A 21,571-nucleotide genomic window follows, 5' to 3' on the forward strand; every position below is an offset into this window, starting at 1 on the left:
TTTTTCTTTTGTTGCTCTTGGTGTCCTATCTAAGAATCCTCTACCAAATTCAAGATCATGAGGATTTATCCCTATATTTTCTTTTAAAAGTTTTTTAGTGTTGACTCTTACATTTAGGTCTTTGATCCATTTTGTATTAATTTTTACATATGATGTAAGCTGGCATTATTAATCTTTTCACTCTCAAAAATGGTGGATGATAAATGATATGGTCACTCTAGTTAGAGATGAAGTAAATGAAATAGATTAAACCTCTCTGACCCATGATAATTAATTCTGTATAAAAGCAAGAGTCATATGGCCCTAAGGAAATTTAGAGAAAACAATTTAAAAAAAAAAAAGATAGGAATGTGTCATAGGTTAAGAAGATAGGCCAACGTCCGCAGATGTCTTCTTTCAAAAGTCTACAACTGTTGGACTTGAAAGGCCTGAAGTCCAATTCCTTATCCATTCCTAGAATATTTTATTCAATTCCTGCTTTTAAAACAGTGTGGTTCTATGCCAACATGCTCAGTAGGGTGTCTATTAACTTTAAAATATCAATTCATGGGCAATTTTGTGTTTTCTCTTAAAAACTTAAACACATATTTCACAAGTGAATTTCAAAACTTGCTGAAATAAGTCACTAATATTTGCATAGCTACTTCAGTGATGTAAATCTATGGTTTATTTAATTTTTAAAGATTTTATTTATTTATTTATTTGAGAGAGAGAGAGAGAGCATGAGACTGGGGTGAGGGGCAGAGATTGAAGCAGACACCCCGCTGAGCAGGGAGACCAATGTGGGACTCAATCCTGAGACACCATCTTGGGACTCCAGGGTCATGACCTGAGCCAAAGGCAGATGCTTAACCAACTGAGCTACCCAGGCACCCTAAATCTAGGGTTTAAAAAAAAAGTTAATGCAGTTAAATTGAGGGCTATTCCAAATTTTCTGTAGTCTGGCAACAGACTTGTCATCTCTTTACCCCATTCTAAGGATAACAATTTAATTTTCCTAATTGTATAAATCCTTTTAAATAAAGTACAGTAGTGAACTTTAGAACTGATAAAAGATCTACATGGCTATGAGTTGGTTATCTGCTCAGCTTAGTTATGAGTTGATAATGATGTGTCGTAAACTCCTGTATAGAATTTAATAATAACAATGAATTTGAATCTTTAAGAAATATTTTCTCATTTATCTCTCTTAACAATTGGATATTTCTTTGAGTTTTAACCCGTGAATATAGTACTAAAATAGGTGAGCTTCTATATTTGAATGAAAATGAATCCACTAATCATTGTGTTGATATTTTTAGGCTTCATATATAGTTGGGCTATTGGAAGCTTTTTTGGACATTGCTCTTATAAGAAAAAAGACTGTGTGTTTTTGTTTTTGACTTCACAAACTTGTGTTATTTGAGGATTCAGCAGATAGAATTCTTTTTCTGCCTTTTGGTATCTTATTATCCAAGGATTAATATTACAGTGAGACAAAAACTGGTTTCTTCATATTTGTTTGCCTTTGTCCCTTGGGGCTAAAAGAGATGTAACAACCAAATATCTGTTTACCAAGACAGGCAGTTATTGTTTTGTTGGTTCTGCCAATCTTTTTGTACCTGTGATTATTTCATAAAAAATATTTTGAATGATGTTACATGCCTGTCAATTTCAGGAACAGCTCTGTGGAGCAGAACACAAACGTAAAAAATTTAGCCAGTGGAACTCTGGATTGTTTGTATTAGTTATCAAGCTCTGAGAACTTTGAAGTTGTAAAGTGCTTTTAAATTATTCAACAAGCATCTCTGTATCAGAAATAATTCATTATTGTATTATTCTCCCCATTTTCAAAATGAGTCCATTTATTTGGTCATATCAGACAGCCAGTACGGATAGAAAGCCATAATTCATATTTCCCTATTGCTCATGTATGGAGGGAACAGTGTTATAGATATAGTACTTTTCCATTTCTTAATGCAGTCATTCAGTGTCCTAGCTGACGTTAAGGAGTGACTTGCAAAAGGAATATGCAGGGTCGGTGGGATGAGAATCACTACAGAGGTGAGCCCCTCTTCCTTATGGCGGTTTGTGTCCTCCTATGGGTGCAGCATGGCAGAAACAGGATTAGAAACTGTTGCTCTTAGGATAGTCTAATTAATATAGACCCAATGGTGCAGATCTCCTGGAAAATATGGAAAAATTGTGCCTGACTAGAGGTGTCCTAAGTCAGTGCTTCTTAAACTTAAAAAGGCAAGTTCTGGTTCAGTATTCTCAGGCAGAGTCCAAGACTACAGAACACTGTATTTTCTAACACGCTCATAGGGAATGGATTGCTGCTGATGCAGGAACCACACTGAGTAGCCAGGACTGTGTGGTTCAGGCTTACAGTGGGCCCCACGGGGTACAGGAGTTGGAAGGTGAAAGAAAACATCTGTCTTGGGAGGAGGCAGGTACTTGTCCTGTGAACAGAAGGGGCAAAGAGGCAACTCCAGTGAGTGTGGAGGGGGAGGCACTAAAGATGGACAACTGATAGAGCCTGAATCCCTGGAAAAATCTTCAACGATGAGAGCAGACTTGTTTGAATTGAGAGAAGATCTCTCAGAAGGTTGCTAATATTCACAGAGGCAGATGAGAAGGATTATGCAGTGGCACGAAAGACAATTTCAGCAAAACTTTTTGAATGGGATGTAGGAAAGAAGTTAATGTATCAAAATGCAGTAATGTATGGGAAAGCACTTTATGTACTGTAAAGTGCTACTCAAATGTAGGGCATTGGGCATTAATACTAATGGGCTTAGTCAAGTCAGTCAGTATGGGGCTGGGGGTCAGATCAAGATTATTACCAAGGGACACTGAGGAAAGAAGAGATGGGAGCAGTAATACCAGAGAATGAACAACCAGTTTAAAGTTCCAAATGGAGGAGAGGGAGTGGATGAATGTGATGACATGATCTCTTGCTTAGGGAAGAACTGGAACCAGGAATTTTAAGGAGCCTTAAATGTCCCTTGAATCAGATCCCCCATTTTATGTATGAGCAAACTGAGGTCCAGAAAAGCTAAATTGTGTGCACAAAGTCACTCAGCAGAGTAGTGACTTCCTTTAGGACTGCCAGATTTAGCCAACAATAAGGCAGGATGCCCAGTTAAATTTGAATTTCAGTTTAAAAATAATTTTTAGGGGCGCCTGGGTGGCTCAGTTGGTTAAGCGACTGCCTTCGGCTCAGGTCATGATCCTGGAGTCCCAGGATCGAGTCCCACATCGGGCTCCCTGCTCGGCGGGGGGTCTGCTTCTCCCTCTGACCCTCTTCCCTCTCGTGCTCTCTATCTCTCATTCTCTCTATCTCTCAAATAAATAAATAAAATCTTTAAAAAAAATAAATAATTTTTAGAGGCAACCTATGAAATGGGAGAAGATATTTGCAAATGACAAAACAGATGAAGAGCTGGTATCCAAGATCTATAAAAAACTCATCAAACTCAACACCCAAAAAACAAATAATCCAGTCAAGAAATGGGCAGAAGACATGAACAGACACATCTCCAAAGAAGACATACACATGGCCAACAGTCACATGAAAACAATTCTCTATATCACTCGCCATTGGGGAAATACAAATCAAAACCACAATGAGATAACACCTCATACCAGTCAGAAGAGCTAAAATTAACAAGACGGGGAACAACAAATGTTATTGAAGATGTGTAGAAAGGGGAACCCTCTTACACTGTTGGTGGGAATGCAAGCTGGTACAGCCACTCTGGAAAACAGTATGGAGTTTCCTCAGGAAGTTAAAAATAGAGCTACCCTACGACCCAGCAACTGCACTACTGGGTATTACCCCAAAGATACAGATGTAATGAAAAGAAGGGGCACCTGCACCCCGAAGTTCATAGCAGCCATGTCCACTATAGCCAAACGATGGAAAAAACCGAGATGTCCTTCAACAGATGAATGGATAAGGAATATATGGTTCATATATACAATGGAATATTACCAAGCCTTCAGAAAAGATGAATTCTACCATTTACATCGACATGGATGGAACTGGAGGGTATTATGCTAAGTGAAATAAGTCAATCAGAGAAGGACAACTATCATATGGTTTCACTCATATGTGGAATATAAGGAATAGTGCAGAGGACAATACAGAAAGGGAAGGAAAACTGAATAGGAAGAAATCAGAGAGGGCAACAAACCATGAGAGACTCTTGACTCCGGGAAACAAACTGAGGATTGCAGATAGGGAGGTGGGTTGGGGGATGGTGTAACTGGGTGACTGGCATTAAGGAAGGCATGTGATGTGATGAGCACTGGTTGTTACATGCAACTAATGTATTATTGAACATTATATCAAAAACTAATATGTTGGCTAATTGAATTTAATTTTTAAAAAATGTAAAAAAAAATTTTAGTATAAATATGTCCAACGAATACCTCTAGTCAAGCAAAATATTTGTGACATACTAAAAAAATACTTATTGTTGATCTGAAATTCAAATTTAACTGGACATCCTATATTTTATTTGGAAACATTAGACTTGTAGAAAATTCAGTGCTTTTTGGTAAATAGAGATATAGGAAAGATGAGGAAAATATATTAACTTTGTATTTAGAATGTAACACCCATTAGGGTGTACATATCTGCATTTTTTATTATCCGGGGATTCCCCAGAATCTAGGTCTGTGAATAGCACTCAATACTTATTGTATGTGTGAAGGAAGGTATGTTAAAGTTAAAAATATTGTGGTATGTAGGATGCTTAACATACAAAAGAACAGAACTAAGATTTAGATATTTGTTCCTAAAGATATTCTATATGTCTGATATTTTTTCAGCAGAACAGATCTTGAGCAAACCTCTCAAGAATGTTCACTATGGAAAATAAGGTACAAAGGAAAGATAAGACTTTGAAAATGAATTCTTGAGTCATATTAGGGTTAGAAAGTTCTATATCACTAGTTTACTAGAATTTTCAAGAGTAATTCTGACGATTTTAACTGATTAATAACTTGAAGATTTAAGTGTAGCATGTAGCACAAAATGATGTGGTTTGGAATGTATTTTTGAAAAAAATAAACACTTCAGAGATCATTTTTCACCAAAGGGAAATATGACAGAGGAGCTGATTGCTGGAAGCTGGCCACAGCTTCCCTGCCAGCAAGGTGGGGGCAGGTGGATTTTATCAGAGTCCTCTTCATCTAGATCTAAATCAGTGCTGAGGGAACTGATTTGGTTCACCCCTATTTAAGCACCCTTGATAGCACCGCAATCTTATTGGATTTCTTAAACTGACACCTGGGCTAGAGAAGGATATGACAGAGCACAAGAATAACAAGTACTACTGTCATTTGTTAGGGATTTACTGTGAGCAAGCATGTGTCTAGCAGGAATCCACCAAGTCTCATAAGAATCCTATGACGAAGTTACTATGACTGCCATTTTTCAGATGGAAAAATTGAGGCATACAGAGATGGAGTAACTTAACACAATAAGTGGTAAAAATGGGAATTGAACCTAAACCTCTTTTCCATTGTGCAACATTGCGAATCAACTTATTCTTTTTAAAAAAAAAAATGGTGGTTTATTAAAGCATGGGGACAGGACTCGTGGGCAGGAACTGCTGCCCCTCAAATAAACTTATTCTAATAACAGACACCTGCAAAATATATTGCCTTATTTTACCAAAATCATCATCATTGAAAATAATTACAAGTAGATCCTATTACCATGAATCAAGCTTTGGATTTACATAAAGTTCATAAACATCTTCTAACCAAAGTTATTAGTCCAGTGATTCAGTTCTACCCTCGTATTTTCTCTCATCCTGTTCCTTCATCAGGAGGGCAATGCATTGTCTCTGCATTTTCTCATTGTGCAGTCATCCTTGTACTTGGGTCTATCTGTTGCTATCTGGGCAGGCAGCAGATGGTACATTCAAGTAGGTAATTGAGGGAGGAGAGTTTAATGAAGGGAATATTTTCCAAGGTGTGGACAGGGTTAAGAGAACAAACAGGAGAGAGACAAGGGTGAGGAACTAGCAACAGCTGGAATCAATTACTGTCCCTTGACCCCAAAGCAGCAAGGAAAGGAAACCGTTGCCAGGAGCCAGAGACAGGTGCAGCTACAGGAGAGGGACAACCAGCAGGCAAGGAGCTGCTATTTCCTAGGAAGGGTATAACCAGTTTGTTGCCACCAGGAAGAAGTAAAATGAAACCAAGTCTAGGGTAAAAATGAAGAAGTAAACAAATACCTGCCTTCCCTCTCTTCTTGCAGTCTAGTCTCTTGCTGGTGGCCAACATTAACTGAACTCAACCAGAAGCCAGAGGACAAGGGAGCCACTGATCTAGTCCACAAAGGTCAGTCTCCCAGGGCACAGAGCAGGGTGGAGAGTGGGACATATTGACTCTGGAAGGGCAGATGGAAAATACCCGTTGTATAGTGCTTTCCTGCCATGGTTGCATAGCCCAATAAACCCACGTTTTCGTGTCCTGCACTCTTGTTTTCCAGATTCCTTTCCTTTTGTCTCCCAAGTTCTCTCTCTGGCAGATGTCCCTTCTCTGCCCTGCATGGAGGGCTGCTAGTTAGCCCTACTTCTTGCATTTAAGTGACATTGTCAGTGCTGGGCCCCATTTCTGTGGAGCTCCTGGCGCTTTCCAACTCCAACTCCAGGTCTACTGAGAGACACATACTCTGGGGTAGGTCTCCCTGGTCACCTGATTCCTTGGTTCTCTGATTTCACTTGGGAAGCCTCTCTTCCTTGTCACACCATTGGCAGTCTTCCTCCAGATGCTCCAGTTAATGGTTCTAAAGGCATTTCCCTCAAATGGCTACCTTCCTAGGAAATCAAGTAGCCCTGTCTTCATACAGTGTCTGACTTCCTATGGCATTTCTGCCCCCAGGAACAGTCAAGTCCATAGTATTTATTACCCAGTAGAAACCACAACTCATTTGGTACAGCCTCAGAGCACGGGCACTCAAAGAACATATTCCGACAACAAGAGAAGGGTTTTTTTCTTTTCCTTCTTTTATTTTTTTTTTGTCTTTTTGTTTTGTTTTTACTTACTTTCCTTGAATATTCAGAATAGGATACATAAAATGGTATTCAGGAAATTCCCTTTCCCTCCCTTCATGAGTTTCCTCACCCTCCCTCAGCTCCTCCAGCATCTTTTGTCTCAAGTCTTCCCCAGCCCCTCCCCCACGCCCAACCCACCTGTCTCCCTTCTTCCTACTCTTCCCCTTTTTTTTCATTTCTAGACCACGGAAGTCCCAGAGAACTTGCCTGACAACAGAGCCCTCCTCTGAGGCAGAGAAGGGAAAGAAACTGAGCTGGTAGAGGTGAGACCCTTCTCAGTAGATAGAGGATGAGAAAGGCTGGGTGCATTTCTGCCTGAATAAGGTTTCCTCCCCAGCACGAGGATCATGATGGAGTAAGATCAGCAGCACCAAAAGGTATCAAAAGACTTTTAAACTTTAAACAAGTTGATAGTTATGGCATATGGATTACAGTCTCATAACCAAAGTCATTTCCATCTGTAATTATTACAATGGCTGCCATTCATTGAGTGCTTGCCCTGTGCCAGGCATTTTACCAAGGATTTTAATATATTTATCTCTAAACTGCAAACAAAATCTGTAACATAGTTCATGCCAACCTCACTTTACAAATGAAGAAATTGAAATGCAGAGCCATGATTTGAAATAATTATGATTCTAAAGCATGTACCCTTGTCATTAACAATAGCATTCGTATAGTAGCTCCCGGGAGTTGAACAAATATATTCACCAGTCCTCGTGCTAACTATCGTGCAGTCAGCATTTTTAATCTTCCCATAAACCCAGTGAAGTAGTAGTGTTGTTAGCACCATTCTGTGGATGAGAGTCAGAGAGATGGTGGCACCCTGTTTGTTACACAGCTAGTGCTCATCAGAGTCACAACGTGAACCCAGGGCTGTTGGACTCCAGATGTGTTCTCTTAATCACTGACCTATTCTCCCATGATGCCGATTTTATAATATTACTAGGAACATAGTGGTATTATTAATATAGTAGCTTCTTATTTTGCAATTTCTAGAATAACTCTGTATGGGTGGAGGTGGGTATTTCTAAGAGGTGGGAAAGAATCAACGTGACAGGACCTGCTGAGATATTGCTTGAAGCAGTGCAGGTCAGTTAGTGAATGCTGGAGTGGAGGAACATAGTCCATGCCAATCATTTTGAAATAGAGAAATCTGGGGTTCGTGAGATGAGTGAAGAGAATAACAAACAGCAACTAACCCTATGAAACTGAAACCAGGGAACAGATTATAATACACAGGTCCCTCAGGTTGAGGTTTACTAGCTAGCCTATTACTTTAAGAACAATCCAGTAAGGGGAGCCTGGGTGGCTTAGTTAGTTAAGTGTCCAGCTCTTCATTTTGGCTCAGGTCTTGATCTCAGGGTCGTGAGTTCAAGTCCTGCATTGGGCTCCATGCTGGGCATGGAGCCTACTTAAAAAAAAAAAAAGCATAATCCAGTAATAGTCATCATTCCTCAGGGATGTCTCTCTAGAGTTTGGGTCATTCCCTTCATAATTGGCTCCCATTTAGGACAAGACTTAATTCAAGCACTATTGGATATTCTTGATAGCTCTCAACATGCCAATAATATTGGAGTGGGGAGTGAGAGGAGTATACTGCATCTAGTTGAAAATAAGACTGAGATAGTTTTTTAAAATATTATTTATTTTTATCTAAATGTTTTTAAAATCCATTATAGTTAACAAACAGTTTTATATTAGTTTCAGGTATACAATATAATGATTCAACAATTCTATACATTACTCAGTGCTCATCATAATTTTGCTCTCTCTATATATTTGTATATTATACACACACACATCCCACATCTTTTTTTAAATTTTATTTTATCATGTTATGTTAATCACCATACATTACATCATTAGTTTTTGATGTAGTGTTCCATGACTCATTGTTTGCGTATAACACCTGGTGCTCCATTCAATACGTGCCCTCTTTAATACCCATCACCGGGCTAACCCATCCCCCCAGCCCCCTCCCCTCTAGAACCCTCAGTTTGTTTCTCAGAGTCCATAGTCTCTCATGACATCCCACATCTTCTTTATTCATTTATCTATTTATTGATGGACATTGGGCTGCTTTCATTATTTGGCTACTGTAGATAATTCTGCAATAAACATAATGGTGTAAATACCTTTTTGAATTAGTGTTTTCATATTCTTTGGGTAAATACCCAATAGTTGACTGTGATAAGTTTTTTTTTAAGATTTTTATTTATTTATTTGACAGAGAGTCAGCGAGCGAGAGAACACAAGCAGGGGGAGTGGGAAAGGGAGAAGCAGGCTTCCCACTGAGCAGGAGCCCAATGCGGGGCTCAATCCCAGGACCCTGGGATCATGACCTGAGCCGAAGGCAGACGCTTAATGACTGAGCCACCCAGGCGCCCCTTGACTGTGATAGTTTTATGGAAGACAAGTCCTGACGCTGAAATTAGCCTACACATTCTGAAATGAATAAAATATGGAGACGTTTTGACAAAACAATACAGATTTTGGCTTGACTAGTCACTTGCCTCGTGAGAGAATTGGCAACAACAAAAAATGAAGTAATTCTCAGAAGCCCACAGATGAACTGTGTTCCATAGACTTCAGATAATTTCCTAAGATGTATATTTTTAAACAGAATTTCAATTTTTTTAAAAGATTTAATTTATTCATGAGAGACAGAGAGAGAGAGAAAGGCAGAGGCAGAGGGAGAAGCAGGCTTCCCGCGGAGCAGGGAGCCCGATGTGGGGCTCAATCCCAGGACCGTGGGATCATGACCTGAGCTGAAGGCAGACGCTTAACTGACTGAGCCACCCAGGCACCCCCAAAATTTCAATTTTATTAGAAGAAAATCACTCACTTTAAGCAGATTAAAATAATTTGTAATGTTTAAATATTATATTTGTTGGGTGATTTCTACCATGATTTCATGGAGTGTTTTTTTTTTTTCCTTTCCAGTTTTAAAGGTGGGCAAGTTGAGGGGACTGTGCTTTTGGGATCAAGGAACGTTATCCTAAGTCATACACTTAAAATACTGTCCTTTCTACCAGCCTATCATTCACATTCTTTACCTTCTGCTTCTCCTGCTTTTGAAATTTTACCCTGAAGAAGTTGAGACTCAGAGACACAAGTGTATAAAAGAGCACTTAATAGGACCAGATTCTGAGCCTTCCTTTCCCCAAGCCAGTTTCTAATGTAAATCCTGCCTTTTCAGGCTTTTGGCATCGTTTTTCTTGAATTCCTGTCTCATCTGAGGCATTGTGCCAAGCACTCAGAATACACAGACCGTGAAGTACTCCAGAAGCTCACAGGCAGTTTTTTCCTTGAAAAGTGGCTCCCAGTACAAACTGGTGCAGCCACTGTGGAAAACAGCATGGAGGTTCCTCAAAAAGTTAAAAATAGAACTACCCTACAATCCAGCAATTGCACTACTAGGTATTTATCCAAAGATTACAAAAACACTAATTCAAAGGAGTACATGCACCCTGATATTTATAGCAGCATTATCAACAATAGTCAAAGTATGGAAGCAGCCCAAGTGTCCATCGACTGATGAATGGATAAAGAAGATGTGGTATATATGTATATATTATATGCAATGGAATATTACTCAGCCATCCAAAAGAACAACCTCTTGCCACTTGCAATGACGTGGATGGAGCTAAAGACTATTATACTAAGTGAAATATGTCAGTCAGAGAAGACAAACACCATATGGTTTCATTCATATGTGGAATTTAAGAAACAGAACACGTGAGCAAAGGGGGAAAAAAGGCAATCCAAGAAACAGACTCTTAACTATAGAGAACAAACTGGTGGTCACCAGAGGAGAGATGGGCAGGGGGGTGGGTGAAATAGGTGACGGGCATTAAGGAGGGCACTTGTGATGAGCACCAGGTGTTGTATTCTAGTGTTGAATCACTATATTGTGCACATGAAACTAATATTACACTGTATGTTAACTCATTGGAATTTAAATAAAAACTTAAAAAAAAAAAAAGGAAAAGTGGCTCCAGGACCACACCTCACTGACACTGTAGTTGCTTGTGAAAAACTCAGATTCCTAGGTCCCAGTGGAGCCTGTGGGATACCCTGAGGAACCTTGAGAGGAACACCAACATGAACAGAACTGATGGTAACATGATAAGATGAAGGGGGCAGTTGTGCGGAAAGGCATGGGAAGGGGACGTGAAGAAGAGCTGGCCTCGACTCCTTTCTGATTATTAGAAGGCAGCAAGGCACAGCCTCCTGCTGGCCTTTGATGCCAACTACAGTAAAACATACCTCTCTGCTGATGTTATGTGTGGTTCATCTAGGTTATCTACATTTGGTTTGGAATCTACGGGACCTATTTCTTGCTAAATATAGTTGCTGTTCAAAAACATGTAATGTTTAATATCAGAGGATGAAATTAAGTGTTAGTTCTATAGGCTAAGCCTAGCACTTTAAATTGATTCATTTATAGGTAGTATAAAGTGGGGCTGTCCATACCGTCAGGATGATTGCAGCTACTACGCTCAAATTATATAGTCATGAATGTGTATTGACTTCCATTTCTCCTTTTGCAAGATTATATAACTATTGTACTTTTTAATTAGGAGGGTGATGATGCTGATACCAAGAAATTCAATACAATGAACTTTTTTTATTATTAGAGATAAAAATTAATCCTCAATTCCTTTGGCCTTTTAATTGTTTAACTGTGTAGTCAGTCAAATGTGGAGGCTGAAGAAACACCAAGGGATAATGTAATTGCAACTCTTCAAACAATTGTATCTGTCTGGAGAATGAAGATTGATGATCTGGAAAATAGATCTCATTGTTTCAGTAGTAGAATTATGGGCTTTGCCAGTGGCTATTAGGAGATTCTCTGGGAAACTTTTTACCAAAAGAAAAAAAAAATGATACTTGTAAGATGAAGGAAATTTAATTCAGACACTTTTCATTAAGCAAGGCCAGAAACTCCAATTCCCAAGTTCATAGTTGATGAGAGGCCCCAGAGCAGTAATTATCCATTTTTCAAGTTTCCTGATAGAAAGCTCTTCAATTAGATATAGACAAGGGGAAAATTATGGTAAAAGGAAGGGTATTTTGTCCTTTCTAAAGAGCACTAGGAAAATAGAAACTATATAACAATGTTAAGAGATAATTACATTAAATGAGTTAAGCACTTTGAATTATCTTAAAAGATGTCAAATTACTTTCAGTATTGCTATTTCACTTAAAATGCTTAAAATTTTAAATCAGAAAATAACTTGTGTTCAGTATTCATTTGTGTTCCCTAAATTCTCAGAGATGGTAGGTTGCCTTGGGCAGCCTCAGACCTCTCCTGGGGAAATAGGTCAGTCTGTGGACGAACTAGGTTGTGTTTTTTCTTCAAAGTGTCAATGAATGTTTGAAATGTGATTCAGTATATTTGTCATGCTGCTAGGAAGATTGATGAGTTGTCTCACTTGCTGATTCTATATGTATGACCGTTACTTTTTTCTACCCTCCTCATTCATCTATGGGGTAGATACGGATGTAGATGATGGACTTGGTAGGAGGCTATGGACAATCATGGATTAATAGAAGTAAGGGGAAATGCCTCCCTCTGTGTTCAGCCACATAATGGTAGCACATGAATATTTTATTTTACCATTTTAAAGTGGAGGAAGCTTAGGTGAGTTGAAGTGACCTCAGTCTCTTTCGCTTTATTTATGATGTAGTGTTTCTTGTTATTTGCTGCTAAGGAGAGAGTGAAGATGTACCTGTTTACCTCAACAGGGTAAATGGAAGCAGCTTTACAACCATGGTCCACCAACAAGCTGAACTCTGAGTACGTCCAGGAATTAGTTCTAATCTGAGCACAGAGATGATACAGAACATGCATTTTTAGAATGAAATAGTCACTGGCATTTTGCATGATTTTGTTCTGTTAATGGAGACCTCTGCTAGCGGACAGTGAATGTCGATGCGAGGTTTCAGAAACCCAGGGCTTGAGAAACAGATTATATGTGCTCATTATTATTACTTGAAGGTTTTAAGGTCCATCTTTTAGAAATGTGCAAAACTATTCGTTCTTATATCTATAACATTTCTTATTTTGTAGTTAAAAATAAGGCAGTGTCATATGAGAATGGCACTAAAAGATGATGAAGTTGGGGAATCGGGGAGAATTGAAAACAGATTAAAAAACTTAGGCCTTGGAGCACCTGGGTGGCTTAGTCATTAAATGTCTGCCTTCGGTTCAGGTCATGATCCCAGAGTCGTGGAATCGAGCCCTGCATCCGGCTCCTTGCTCAGCGGGAAGCCTGCCTCTCCCTCTCCCACTCCCCCTGCTTGTGTTCCCTCTTCCACTGTGTCTCTCTCTGTCAAATAAATAAATAAATAAATAAATCTTTAAAAACAAAACAAAAACTTAGACCTTAACAGGGTTTGTTCAGGATGTTCAAGATAAAATAGCCACATTTTTAAAAGAGATGAACAGTAATGTTCTCTAATGGTAAAGTAATAAATGTGGTTTCTTTGTAAACCGTTTCAAAAATAAAGACATGAAAAGATAAGAGAAACTAAACTCCAACAATCCACCCCCCCCAAGATTCTGTCCCACTCATAGATAGCCTAACCACTGGTGCTTCCCATCTTAATTCTAGGTGTGGCTGTGGAGGACTTTTTTTTTTTTTTAATAAGAATGGGATGCTTTGGGGCGCCTGGGTGGCTCAGTTGATTAAGCGACTACCTTCGGCTCGGGTCATGATCTTGGAGTCTCAGGATCGAGTCCCACATCCAGCTCCCCGCTCAGTGGGGAGTCTGCTTCTCCCTCTGACCCTCTCCCCTCTTATGCTCTCTCTCACTCTCTCTCTCTCTCAAATAAATAAAATCTTAAAAAAAAATGAATGGGATGCTTTTATACCTACGATTCGGAAGGTACTTTAGTCCCACTTAATTATTTGGCATTATTTGTCTGCATTATAAGTCATTAAAAGACATTCAAAAAGAGAAAATGAGAGAGAAGGAGGCTGAGATTCTGTATAGGGGCTGCTTCTCCACCAATAAAATGCTCTTCCTTAGGACTGATTTCCTTCCTCATCAGGGTCTCTTAGCTTACAGTATACGAGCTCTGGTCTCAGCTATGAACCTCAGCGACCCCAAGTATTGATTCCACCCATTGGGGCAGTGGAGTTAATAATAATAATAATAATAATAATAATACAAATAAATAAATAATAGGATTGGGGACCTCTACCCAGTTGGGGGAGGGCTAATGTTTTCTTCTTGGGTTGAGAAGGAATACAACCTCAGTGAAATGATCACAAACCTGAGGGCTAAGATTAGCCATCTGCGCCATAATCAGTCTAAAGTCTAGTAAATGGGTTTGTTCAGAGACAGAGTTAAATCGCAGTGAGAAAGCAAAAAGCCATTAGAATGTGGCAAATGAACATAGAAACGATTCTGGGATTTGGAATCAGAATGTAAGGCCTCAGAAGTAAGATATCAAAGAGATCACTTCTTAAAACAAAAGGTGGTTACTTTGTAGTTACAACAAGAACAGTAGGAAATGGAGAGAAACCCAGAAAATGACACACAGATGCAACACATCATGATAGCCCTATGCACGTAGAAATGGGGAGCAGGGAGATCATCACATGAAACAGGGCAGGAATTCAAAAATTATATTCGGAAGCTGCTTAAAGGGAGTAGTAGGGTTACAGAAGGGGTATGAGTGTGGGAAAGTGGCTACTATAATAAGTAAAGTCAGGTCCTGCTGATGCAGGAAAGATGTGTCAAAAAGAACTGTTTCTGCTGTCATTGAAGTATGAAAAGTTACAGGAGCCTTGCATAATATCTTCCTTTGTTGGACCCTGTGACATGCATATATATCCTTCCACAGCATCACAGTGAAAGGTGGCTAGTTGAGGACAGAGTTTGAGTATTACTGTTTTGTCTGGCCAAATAGCATCTTACAACAATTCATTTACAGTGCTATTTTTAATGGTTCCAAAGTGAATAGGAATATGCCATGGGTAATTTAATAATTTTTTATTATTTGACAGTTATGCTACCATAAGTTTTTATATTATAAATTATGCTACAGCAAATAACCCTGGAGGCAGATCTTTGTCATTGTTTCCTTTGAAAAATTGCTATAAGTTGAGTACACGGCCTTAGAAATTGCCTATTTTAGACTGTTGATACTGCTTGCCAGACTTTCTTCCATAGAATTTCTACCAGTGTACGCCATCATCAACAGTGAAGCATCAACCATTTCCCCCATTCAAGGGTGAGACTCCTAGCGCATCAACAGCTTTATAAACCTCTGAATTATGTTTTTCTCATAGTGCAGATGATGTCAATTAAGTCATATGATCGCTTTTTCCTGGTACCACTGTGATCAAAGTATATAATTTAAAAATACCTGGTGGAAGTTAGAGCTGTATTCTATAGTGATCAAAGAATATCTAAGCTATACAGAGTGATCATACTCATTATCTCACTAGCACAGTGTTCTTGTCTATTTCTGTAACTGCAGTCTAAAATATTTCTCTCTTTTATCCTTCTAATTGGATAGCCCCTAGAAAGGAAACTAATAATTCTTCCTTTCTCTAAAACTAGAAAAATCAACTAGAGAACTTCAGAATATAAGGTTCCTGAACAGCTCAGTGATATTACTATAGTTTAGTTTTAGCAGAGCCCCCAAAACAGAATCCACATTTGAAATGTATTGCTATAGTTAAGAAGGTATGAAACACTGTTCACACACATTACTTGATGTGGAAAAATATATATTAAAATGGAAAATGTTGTCCTTCTGTTATTGACCTCAATAAATGTATTTATTTTTAAAACAGGTTTAGGAGAAAATTACAATGGCAATTTTCAAGACTCACAGTGAGTCTAGTCAGAATCAAATAAAAAACCCAGCTATTTGAATCAAGATCATTTATTTTAGTTACATATTATTTTAAATGACTACATGAATAGTATAAAGAGCAACACTCTAGAGATCAAGAATTAAAGTCTTAAACTAAACTCTGCCACTTTGTAGATGTGTAAACTTGGGGAACAAAATCTGAGTCTCAGTTTATACATCTATTTAAAAAAAAACTCACTGCTTTTTGTCTCTCAAACACTTGTTACAAATATTGAGATAAATGGATATGAAAATTTGTGAACTGCTATATACTTTTAACACTACTTACTACTTTCAATAATTATAACCGTATATTTTTTCTCAAGACCTCAACATCTTAGATTTTAATATTTAACATTCTAATGTGAAAAATAGGATGGGGAATGGATAAAAGAAGAAAATTGATAAAAGGTGGATATTTCAAATAAAGTTTATTTTGAAATATAACATAGCTCAGAACAGTTCATAAATCATAAGTATTTGCCTTAATTAATTATAATGAAGTTAATATACTTAAGTAGCTACTACTGAGGTTAAGAAATAGAACATTACAGCAACCCAGAAGGCCTCCTTGTGCCCCATTTTAAGCCAATGACTACCACCCTCCTTCCCAAAGATAACCAACATCCCAACTTCAAATATTATACTTGAGTTTTGCCTGTTTTTGAATTTTATAAGTGGAGTCGTATAATATGTATTTTTTGTATCAAGTTTCTTTTGAAATGTTGCATATAACTGTACTCAAGTCACATTTATTACTGAATAGTATTCCATATTTCAGATATACCATAATTTATTTATCTATTGAGAAACATTTGAGTTGTTTCCAGTTTGAAGCTATTACAAATACTACCATGAATAAATACATATATCCAATATATTATATACCTCCTTATATATCTCCACACATATGTACACACACACACACACACACACACACACACACACACACAGAGACACATCCTAGGTGTATAATTACTTGATCATAAGGTATGCATATGTTCAGCAATGAGATTTCTTCAAAACTTTTTCCAAATTGGAAAATTCATAGTTTGTAAGAGTCCTGGTTTTTCCATATCCTCACCAACATTTGGTACGGTTAAATTTTTTTGATTTATTCACTCTCATGGGTATATAGTGACATCTTAATTGGGTTTTAATTCATATTTCCCTGATTATTAATGAGATTGAGAATCTTTTAATGATTTCATGAAAATTTGAATATCTCCTTTAGTGAAGTACCTATTTAAGTCTCTTGGCCATTTTCTATTGGTTTGATTTTTTAAATGATTTGTAGAAGTTGTTTATTCTGAAGATGAGTCCTTTGTCAGGTATATGAATTGCAAATGTCTCACACTCTGAGGGTTGGCTTTTTAATTTCTTAATGGTGTTATAATAAGTAGAAGACCTTAATTTCACACACTCCAGTTTGTGAATCTCTTCTTTTGTGGTTAAGACTTATTTCTATTTAAGTTATCCTTGCTTACCACAAGGACATGAATATATTTTCCTTTACAATGTTACAGAAATTTTATTTTGTCTTTCACATCTAGAGCACAGTTCATCTAGGATTAAGTTTATATGTGGCGTGAAGTGGGGTTTGGGAATCAGGGTTTGTTTGTTTGTTTTTTCCTCATAAATGGATGCAGAACCATTTATTTAAAAAACAATCCTTTCCCCACTGTTCTGCTACCATAAATTCCGTGTCCATATATGTATTGGATTATCATAACTATTTGTTCATTGATATATTTGTTTAGCCTTATGCCAATACCATGCTGTCTTAATTACTATGACTTTATAGTAAGTGTTGATCTGCACTTGAGCTCTTCCTCTCACCTTGTTTTTCTCCACATTTGTCTTGTCTATTCTTTGCCCTTTGTATTTCCATATAAATTTTAGAATAATATCATCCACTAAAAAAAAAGAAAACTTCTGAAATTTTTATTAGGATTACATAAAATCTAGAGGTCAATTTGAGAGAAACGACATCTTTACAATATTGAGTTTTTCCAGTCTACAAGTGTGGTATGTCCATGCTATTTTGGTTTTCATTTTAGTAATGTTTTATAGTTTTTTGTACAGAGGTCTTGCTTGTCATTCTTGAAATTTATCCCTAGGTATTTGATGTTTTATGCTGTTGTACATAGTTTAATTTTTTAAATCTCATTTTCCAGCTCTTTTATAGACATTGGCTTGATATTATTGACTTTTTATTTAGCATCCTTGCTAAATTGACTTTATATATTTAATTATCTGAAATCCTTGAGATTTTTGTACATAAATGACAACATCAGCTAATAATTAGAGCTTCATATTTTTCTTCTCAGTCTTAAAACATTTTTTTTTCTTTTCTTGGTCTTATTGCATTAGCTAGAACCTTCAATATGGTATTGATTAGAAATATAAAGTACATTTTTGTCTTATTACTAATCTTGGAATGTTTTCAATATTTAACCTTGAATTATGATATCTACCTTAGGAATTTTGTAGATAACCTTTTTCTTTTTTTCTCACATTTACTGAGGTGTAGTGGTATTTGGTAAATAAAAATTGTGTATATTTAAGGTATATGATGTGATGGTTTGATATACATGTACACTGTGAAATGATGACCACAATTAATTTATTAACACATCCACCACTTCACATAGTTACCTTTTTTGTTGTAGTGGTGGGGGGTGAGAACACAACAAATTTCAAGGATACAATATAGTATTATTAACTAGGGTTATATTAGATCCCCAGAACATATTCATCTTATAACTAAAAGTTTGTAGCCTTTGACCAATATCTCCCCATTTTCCCCACACTACCCTCTCTCAATCACCACTCTATCCTCTGATTCTATGAGTTCAACTTTTTTAAGTACTATATATAAATTAGGTCATATAGTGTTTGTTTTTCTCTGCCATATTTCACTTAACAGTAATTTCTCAGGTATATCCATGTTGTCACAGGTGACAGGATTTCCTTCTTTGTATAGATGAATGATATTCCATATATATGTCATATATTATATATATATATATACACACACACACAGGTATACCTGTATACATGTAATATATACATATATAATATATATAATATGTATCACATTTTCTTAATCCATTTTTTTAAAGATTTTATCTATTTATTTGGCAGAGAGAGACACAGCGAGAGAGGGAACACAAGCAGGGGGAGTGGGAGAGGGAGAAGCAGGCTTCCCGCTGAGCAGGGAGCCCGATGCGGGGCTCCATCCCAGGACCCTGGGATCATGACCTGAGCCGAAGGCAGACGCTCAACGACTGAGCCTCCCGGGCGCCCCTCTTTATCCATTTCTTTATCCATTTATCCATTGGCAGACATTTAAGGTTGTTTCCATAGCTTGGCTATTGTGAATAATGTGGAATGAACATGAGAGTGCAAATATCTGAGATATTAATTTCATTTCCTTTGGATATATCCCTAACAGCGGGATTGCTAAATCACATGGTAAGTTTTATTTTTAATTTTCTGAGGAACCTCCTTACTGTTTTCCACAATAGTTGTACCAATTCACATCCCCTCCAACAGTGTACAAAAGTTCCCTTTTCTCATACCCTTGCCAACACTTGTTATCTTTTGTCTTTTTGATAATAGCCATGCCAACAGGTGTGATGTGATATCTCATTATGGTTTTGATAGGCATTTCCCTAATAATTAGTGATGTTGAGTTCCTTTTCATCTACCTGTTGGTTATTTGTATGTTTGCTTTGGAAAAACGTCTATTCAACTCCCTTACTCATTTTTAAATCAGGTAGGTTTTTTGCTATTGAGTTCTATGAATTTCTTATATATTTTGGATAGTTACCCCTTATCAGATAGATGGTTTGCAGATATTTTCTCCCAATCCCCCCCATAGATTACCTTTTCATTTTGTCGATCATTTCCTTTGCTGTGTAGGACATCTTTAGTTTGATACAGTACCACTTGTTTATTTTTGTTTTTGGTGTCACCCAAAAAATCACTACCAAGGCCAATGTCAGGGAGCTCTGTCTCTGTTTTCTTCTAGGAGTTTTACAGTTTCAGGTCTTACATTTACGACTTTAATCCATTTTTAGTAGATTTTTGTATATGGTGTAAAATAAGAATCCAATTTCATTCTTTTGCATGTAAGCATCCAGTTTTCCCAATACCATTTATTGAAAAGATTACCCTTTTCTTGTTATGTACTCTTGATACTTTTGTCATAGATTACTTGACGGTATATGTGTGGGTTTATTTGTCTTTTTTTATTATTATTATTTGAGAGAGAGCACAAGCGAGGTAAGGAGCAGAGGGAGAAACAGACTCGAGTGGGGTGAGGGGCAGAGAGAGAGGGAGAAGCAGACTCATCGCTGAGCAGAGAACCCAATGCAGGACTCGATCCCAGGACTCTGGGATCATGACCTGAGCTGAAGGCAGATGCTTAACTGACTGAGCCACCCAGGCGTCCCTATTTGTCTGTTTTTATACAGGTACCATACTATTGTGATTAAAGATAACTTTTTTCAAATTCAGGAAATTTCATTTTATTAATAGCTTACTAAAATTGTTTTGTCAATAATGGATGTTTTATTTTTTTAAATACTTTTTCTACACGTATTGAGATGGTTGCATGATTTTTCTCCTTTTGTTAAAGTGGTAAGAATGAGATTGATTTTAGAATCCTTAACCAACTTTGCATTCCTAGAATAAGTATAGCTTCTTTATCAAAAGTAAATGAAATAAATCTAAAATTATTCCAAAGTAAAAAGCTTATTTTTTAAAAAAAGAAATGTGAACGGAAGTAGAGCCATTTCTTATCAGCCAGGATTAATTGTAGTCAAAATTCACTTTAAACAAAATTAAGGCAAAATAAAGAGAAATCAAGAATCAGGTTTAGATTTACAGAGTAGCCAAAAGCAGTAATAAGAAACATACACAATCAAAACTGTTAAGACTTAGAAGTTCAAAATCAATTGATAAGCTGTGAATAAGAAAGCTGGATACATAAAGGAATGTAGGAACAAATTTTGTTTCAACAAGTACGAGAAGATACTTCTAATCTGGCAAACTCAGTAAGAAGACTGAATTCCCTATTCTCCGTCAGCAACAGAAACTCTGTCCTAACTTGACCCTGGCTCATAGACATCCTTGGATTGGTTTCTTGCTTTTCTTCAAACTCAGAACACAGTTTCAGATAACCATTCTGAGCTTCTAGCAAACTTTTAAGCCTTCTTCAATTTCATTTCTTGTTAGCAGTTGTTGCTGTTGTTACTATTATTGTTTTAGCAAAGAAGAACAACAGAATGGCTTAAGGAGGTTCTTATTCTCTAGACTCCTGGGGAGAGCTATTGTTTCAGGTTGAGTTACCTCCCACACGCAAAGATTTCCACTCAGTTATGCATTCAAAAGTGCTATTCAGGAATGTTTAGCCAATAGGGGCTTAAATTGATCCTATAATGGCCCATTAATGCCCGCGGGTGTAAACATACAGAAGTTTTTATTGAACATATTTGTAGGCAAACATGTTGCTGTGTTGCTTTTAATCATTTATTGGACTGTCCTTCTCTCTCTTTGTCCCTCTCTCTTCTTTGCTCCTTTTCTGTCTCTCCCTCCTTCACTCTATCCCTTTCTTTCCTTTACTTCC

At 37.3% G+C, this 21,571-nt stretch overlaps 1 protein-coding gene across 9 annotated transcripts in view; it reads left to right on the forward strand.

Moving 5' to 3' along the window:
* ZNF385B (zinc finger protein 385B) overlaps positions 1 to 21,571 on the forward strand; it is a 393,631-nt gene that overhangs the window by 160,273 nt on the left and 211,787 nt on the right. The window contains exons 1-2 of one of the 9 annotated variants that reach the window (XM_073881844.1): positions 6,261 to 6,339; positions 7,238 to 7,432. The exons of the other annotated variants lie outside the window; for them this stretch is intronic. The gene's annotated coding sequence lies outside the window, so the exon portion shown is untranslated. Of the gene's footprint in view, positions 1 to 6,260; positions 6,340 to 7,237; positions 7,433 to 21,571 lie in introns of those variants that run through there. 9 annotated transcript variants of the gene reach the window in all.

Source organism: Callorhinus ursinus, unplaced genomic scaffold (genome assembly GCF_003265705.2).
Source record: "Callorhinus ursinus isolate GAN/ISIS: 27379988/994484 unplaced genomic scaffold, GSC_fseal_2.0 scaffold2, whole genome shotgun sequence".
In the NCBI taxonomy this organism is placed as follows: Eukaryota; Metazoa; Chordata; class Mammalia; order Carnivora; family Otariidae; genus Callorhinus; species Callorhinus ursinus.